The sequence below is a fragment of the Dipodomys merriami genome, unplaced genomic scaffold (genome assembly GCF_024711535.1).
Source record: "Dipodomys merriami isolate MVZ:Mamm:240054 unplaced genomic scaffold, mDipMer1.0.p SCAF_7, whole genome shotgun sequence".
Lineage (NCBI taxonomy): Eukaryota > Metazoa > Chordata > Mammalia > Rodentia > Heteromyidae > Dipodomys > Dipodomys merriami.
In genome coordinates this window covers 62968542-62974594 of record NW_027206290.1, presented here as the reverse complement: position 1 = coordinate 62974594, position 6053 = coordinate 62968542, and the positions used below count along the sequence as shown (strand labels likewise).

The 6053-nt window shown below is 39.8% G+C and overlaps 1 pseudogene; it reads right to left on the bottom strand.

Annotated features, from left to right (window-relative positions):
• Window positions 1–263: 263 nt before the first annotated feature.
• On the bottom strand, window positions 264–1163 carry LOC138817262 (small ribosomal subunit protein uS5 pseudogene; annotated as a pseudogene).
• Between the last annotated feature and the right edge of the window lie 4890 nt (window positions 1164–6053).

The window sequence follows — 6053 nt, the reverse complement described above, 5'->3', positions numbered from 1 at the left end:
ATGGGCTGAAAAGGTTCTAGAGTTGCCTCAATTAGCTTCTATTCTTTTTGGTAGAGACAGGTGAGGGAGGGGAAGACATTTGCAGACATGTTCTGTATTAGGCAAATAGGAGGGAAGTAACGAAAAAGAACAATGCTTGATAAGAAATGTACTCATTACCTTGCTCATGTAATTGTAACCCCTCTGTACAGTATTTTCACAATAAAAAAAAACTCCCTTAAAAATTTTTTTAACAGGCTTGATTCACTTTATTGTTTTTGTATAAAATTCTATGTTGTAGCCACAGCTGGAGCTTGGGTCTTCTGCACAGAGACTCTGGTGTGGGTTTTCACAAGATGGTCAGTGAATTCCTGATAAGGAGATTTGGTGAATACGGTCTCTTTCCAGAGATCAGGGGTCAGGTAACTGTAGGTCTTAAGAGATGGCATCAAAGGTGGCTTTGGTGAAGTTCCCCAAGGTAGCAGCACAGCCCCTGGCTGAGATGGAGCAGTCATGGATTCCAGCCATCAGCAGCAGCTTCTTGGGGACAGGAGCTGACACAATCCAGTGCCTCTGGGGGCAGGAATGAGGCGCACCAGCACAGAACCGCAGCGGCCTGTCACCTTGCACGGGACAGTGTGAGGCTTGCCAATCCTGTTCCCCCAGTAACCTCCCCGCACAGGGACGATGGAGAGCTTGGCCAAGATGATGGCCCCCAGATGGCCGTGGCCACCTCCTTGGAGCGCTGAACCCCCAGACCAACGTGGCCGTTGTAGTCGCCAATGGCTCCAAATGCCTTGAACCTGGTGCGCTGGCCAGCTCGAGTTTGCTTCTGCACGGGCATAATCTTCAATACCTCATCTTTGAGTGAAGCCCCCAGGAAGAAGTCAATAATCTCAGATTCCTTGATGGGCAGGGAGAAAAGGTAGATCTCCTCCAGAGACTTGATCTTCAGGTCCTTAACCAGACGGCCCAGTTTGGTGACGGGGATCCATTCCTTGTCTTCGGCCTTGCCTCCACGAGCCCCGCGGCCACGACCCCGACCCCGGCCTCTACCACGGCTGCAACCTCGGCCCCGGAGACTGATACTACCTACTACCAAGCCTCCACGGAAGCCGCCACGGCCTCCCAAGCCCGGGCCCCGGACCTCCGGGCTCTCCTGCTGCACCCGCGTCATCCGCCATTTGGTGTTTTCCCGGAGAAGGGGAAGAAGAGCTCCCTTAAATTTTTTTTTTAAAAAAGAAAATCTTAAATTTCTTTCTCTCAGTTGCTTTCAGCTCAAACTAATCTTTATGCCAAAGTGGCATATTTTGAGGTGTTATAATCCTTATGCTGTAGCATATTTTAGGGTGATATATTCAGTTTCCAATAGATGTTCCCTGTTGTTTTAGTTTATATTGAACCTTGGGTATCAGGGTCATCACTCTGGCTTCTGGGGGAAATATAACTCATAGTTTGAACATCAGCAGTAGAAGATAGAATGCTCAGACCCTTAAGCTACTTACTTGCTTAGAAAAATTTGCTATTTTTTAATGTGCTAATTGCACATTTCCATTATTAAGAAATATAAAGACTAGTGTGGCACACTCCTGGAATCCAGCTAGGTTGAAGTTGGAGATAGAAGGATCATGTTCCAAGGCAAGCTCAGGCCCAAAAGTATGAGGTCTTATTTCCAAATTTATAGGTCACTGGAGTTCTGAATAGTCCTTCAAGGGAATTCTTAGAAAGCTGAGGCTTAAAGTGCTGATACTTCAGGAGTTCTGACAATACATGTTTCTTTGTGAATTGTATACTAGGCATCAAGAACTGTGTTTATAGTCATTCTCAGCCACTCAGGAAATCTGTCTGAAAGGAAAATTCAGTGAGCTATATTGAGCTAATGAGAGCATTTTCCAAATTTGAGGAAGTCAACAGAGAAAAATTGGTCCTGTGTGCTTAGCAATAAAATAGCCTTGTATATGAATTTACCATATTTAATTTCTATTCCCCAAATGATTAGGCATTTAATTTTTTCTAAAACTAAAGAGTCTCTATCAACCACCTTGACCCAATTGATATTTATAGACCATCTTATCCAATAACTGTGAAATACATTCTTATCCAGTACAACAGTATAGTCATAAAGATAGACAAAATGCCAGGTTATACTTAATAATTTTTATAGTCAATAAATTTCAAGTGATTAGAATATGTTCTCTGCCTGTGATGGAACATATCCTTAAAAGTTCAAATATTTGAAAGTTGAAAAGCTTATAAAGTTGATAAGCTTATAAATAACCCTTGGCTCAAAGCAACATAAAAATATTAAAAATATACCTAACTGAATGATAAAAGTAGTTTCAATAGAAATTCATGTGAAGGCATCTTTAATATCATACAATGATATAAAAATAAACAATGATTTTTAAAACATGTAAGGGTTTATAAGACTCTACAGTTTACATCTGTTCTGACATTTTAGCCTAACCACTGCAAAGAAGATATGAATACTCATTGTGTCATTATATGCCCAGAATGTTTCTTTTACTTGTAAAAAATGGAAGAGGCCTGTCAGGATTCTAATGAGCCAAGCAAAAGGGTGATTTTGTCCCTTACTCTGTCTTCCAGCCCTGCCACATGAATGCTCCATTAGTCTCCTGTCAACCTATCCTTTCTAGACCTGAGCTTATTCTGGTTTTGTCCTCAAAATTTTGATCTCTTCCCATTAAAGTTGTGAAAAAATTTTCATAGGAAGCATTGAAAAACCAAGAAGGATTAGATAAAGAAATAAGCCTGATGAGAAAACCTTTACATTGTTTTTATTTAATTTGTTTTATGGTTTCTTGTTGGACTTGCTTGTTTGGTTAACACCTTACCACTTGAGACATGCCTCCTGCCCTGATTTTTGCTGGTTGTTTGAAAGATAGAGTCTCATAGAATGTTCTGCCAGGACTGGCTTTGAATTAGGATGCTCTGGATCTCTGTCTCTAGGGTAGCTAGGATTACAGAGGTGAGCCACCCATACCCAACTACTTTGTTTTTACACTTTTTTAATCTGGATTAATATCAAAGTTTTGCATGAGTGATTAGACCAGCTGGTGACTAAAGCATGTGCTGAGTTTTTTTGTGTGTATGTAGTATAACTGAAATTATTTGAGTGCAATATAACACTCTTGACTTTTCTGTAGCATAATGATAAAAAGGGAAATTAAAAATAAGATTGAGTATTTTACCAGCTTTCTCACTGGCTTCTTTAACTTTGATATTTATTTACCTCTAAGTAAGAAGTTGGTACAATATCTGATCTTATTTCTCTTTTTATTCTCCTTGTAGTGCTGGTGTTTGAACTCTGGGACCCTGTACCTGCTAGACAGGCACTCTAACACTTGAACCACATTTCGAGCCTATTTTGCTTTAGTTATTTTTCAGAGGTTAACACATTTTGCCAGGGGCTAGCCTTAGACTGAGATTTTCCTACCTACAGCCTCACTTGGCTCGGATCATAGGATCATACTACCCTGCCCAGCTACTGACTGAGATGGGGTCTTGCTAAGATTTTTGCTCCTGTTAGCCTCAAATTTAGATCCTCCACAGTTCTATCTCCCAAGTACCTGGGACTGCAGGCAAGACCCAAATCTACCCTTTTTTCCTCCATTTATTGGCCCTATCAAATTCCCTTCTATCACCCAAATCATATTTCTGACAGCATAAAATCTAGCACCTTTTGTAAGATTTATAATTTTCTTTGGCAATTGTTTTCACTATATTTTCATTGCACTGTAGAATGTCATCTATCAGATGACTAAAAATGAAAGATACTAATAAGCAAGAAGAAACAGATGACTCAGAATTAATTTTCAATATGGTCAGAGTGACCTCTGCAACTATAAGGAAATGAATCATTAATATTGAGAAAACAAGGATCTCTCCCCACTCTTTACAATGTCTATAGTAAGAAGTAGCCAAGTAGCTCAGTGGCAAAGTACTTGCCTAGCAAGTGCAACATCCTGAGTTTGATCCCCAGTACCAAAGAAAAGTCAATCAAAACATAAGAAAGATGTGTTTTAACTAATAACAATATTGTTAAATGAATGTTATCATAGGAACAATCTATGGTTAAGACTGGCTGATATCCCCAGCTCTTATATTTCATTGAGGCCACGTAAAAAGTTCTCCCAATAGAATGTGAGTAGAGTGGTGTGGGCCAGTTCTGGACTGAGAAAGAACTAATGGACATTGTCTCATTTACATGACTGCCAGTCAACTGTAAACAAAAAAATGGAATGCGATCTCTGAGTCTCTCTATTGGCATCACATCATACTATCACAGCGCAGTTATGTATGTAATGTGATCCATAAGTACTTGTCAAAAACTTGAGGACTGAAAAAATACACGGAATTAATCAGGGGGGTACTAGAGGCATTCACAAATAATCCTTTTAAGAGGGAGGAGGAGGGAGCATGGTGAGATTTGAGGAGGGCAGCCTTCAAGATTGGACTGATGTGGCCACAAACAACTTAAAGCTGTATCCACTCACCACAACGAACTCATTTGCAAAATCACAAATGGTGGTACACCCAAAAACACTCAGGGTAGCTGGTTGTAGTCCAATGTCTACAAAATTTATCTGCAAAGATAAACTTTTATATGCAAATCCCCACAGCACACAATGCAGAGTGATCCAGCAGAAACTAAATAAACCTCCTTTTCCATAAGAGCAACTACTGGGACACACACACACACACACACACACACACACACACACACACACACACACACACACACACACACACACACACACACAGAGATGAAATCTCACTTTGTGTGCACTGATTACTCTCCCCTTGAGTACCATGAGGATGAAATAGAATGTTGTTTGATTGTCTGGGCTTTGACCACATTCTCCATGTCTCAAGATCTGTCCTCAGAAAATTTTTCTTGTCCACCCACCTCCATGACAATATCTGCAGAGGATAGTAGAAATTAGACCTTCCTGGGGGATACATAGCCTTCATAACCTGATTCTAACAGCAAATTTGAGGTTTCTAATGGCTATGTTTTTTTTCTTGGTATGTATTTATTACACATATGCTATGTGTGAAAATCTGTCAGCCACTGGATACAGAGGTTAAGACCGTTTCTTCTTCTCCAGTGGATCCTACCTTCTAGTTCAGAAGATGTATGAGTTGCTACATCCTGCCTCACAATTACTTTGGCAATGCCAATAATGGTGAATGTAGTCGCAGAACTTTATATGCATGTGTGAAAAGAAAATGATGAAACTTGTTGAAAGAAGGAGAAGAATGAGAGTTGCTGGGGGAGGGGGGGGTGAACTTGATCGGGGTACATTGTATCCGTGTTTGGAATATCACTGCCATGCCAATATGACTTCCATGTCAATTAAAAAAAGTCTTTTTAAAACTGAATATGCTCTGTTTTTTCTGATATGCCAAAGTTGGATCTAAAATACACTGGAAATGACTAATTACACAAAGACATAATGCTCAAGCGCCTCTTTATATGTACATAAAATAATATGTATACTGAATTGCAAAGATATGGAAACGAAGGACACTTTTCTTAATTTGTTTTTCCTTTTGCTGCTGATTTTTGTATTCTTTACATTATACACAGTGCATTCATATGCATATCTGTATGCAGGTGGGGGGAGGGCACAGAATCAGAGGAAAAAGGGTGAAAATTGCAGCAGTGGATGGCACTGGACATAGATGAAAGTGAACTACACAACTCGTGGGTGGAGATGGGAGGGAGGGAAAGGGAGAGAATGAGGAACAAATGACACTGTATGACAGGAAATGTCCTTATTTATTGCCTGACAAATGTCAATGTGTAACCCCTTTGTATATCACCTCTGTAATAACAATAAAGTAATTTTTTTTAAAAAATGAGTACGCTCCCATCATTATATATTGTTGATACCAATACAATTCTGAAATATTGTGATTTTGTTGTTATTGTTTGCTTATTTAATAGCTTGTGTCTTACCCGTTGTAACAATAAGATGTACAAGACACTACCTTGAAAAGGAACTTTACAACTTGTAGGGGGGGAGCAAAGGAGGAATTGGGGAGGT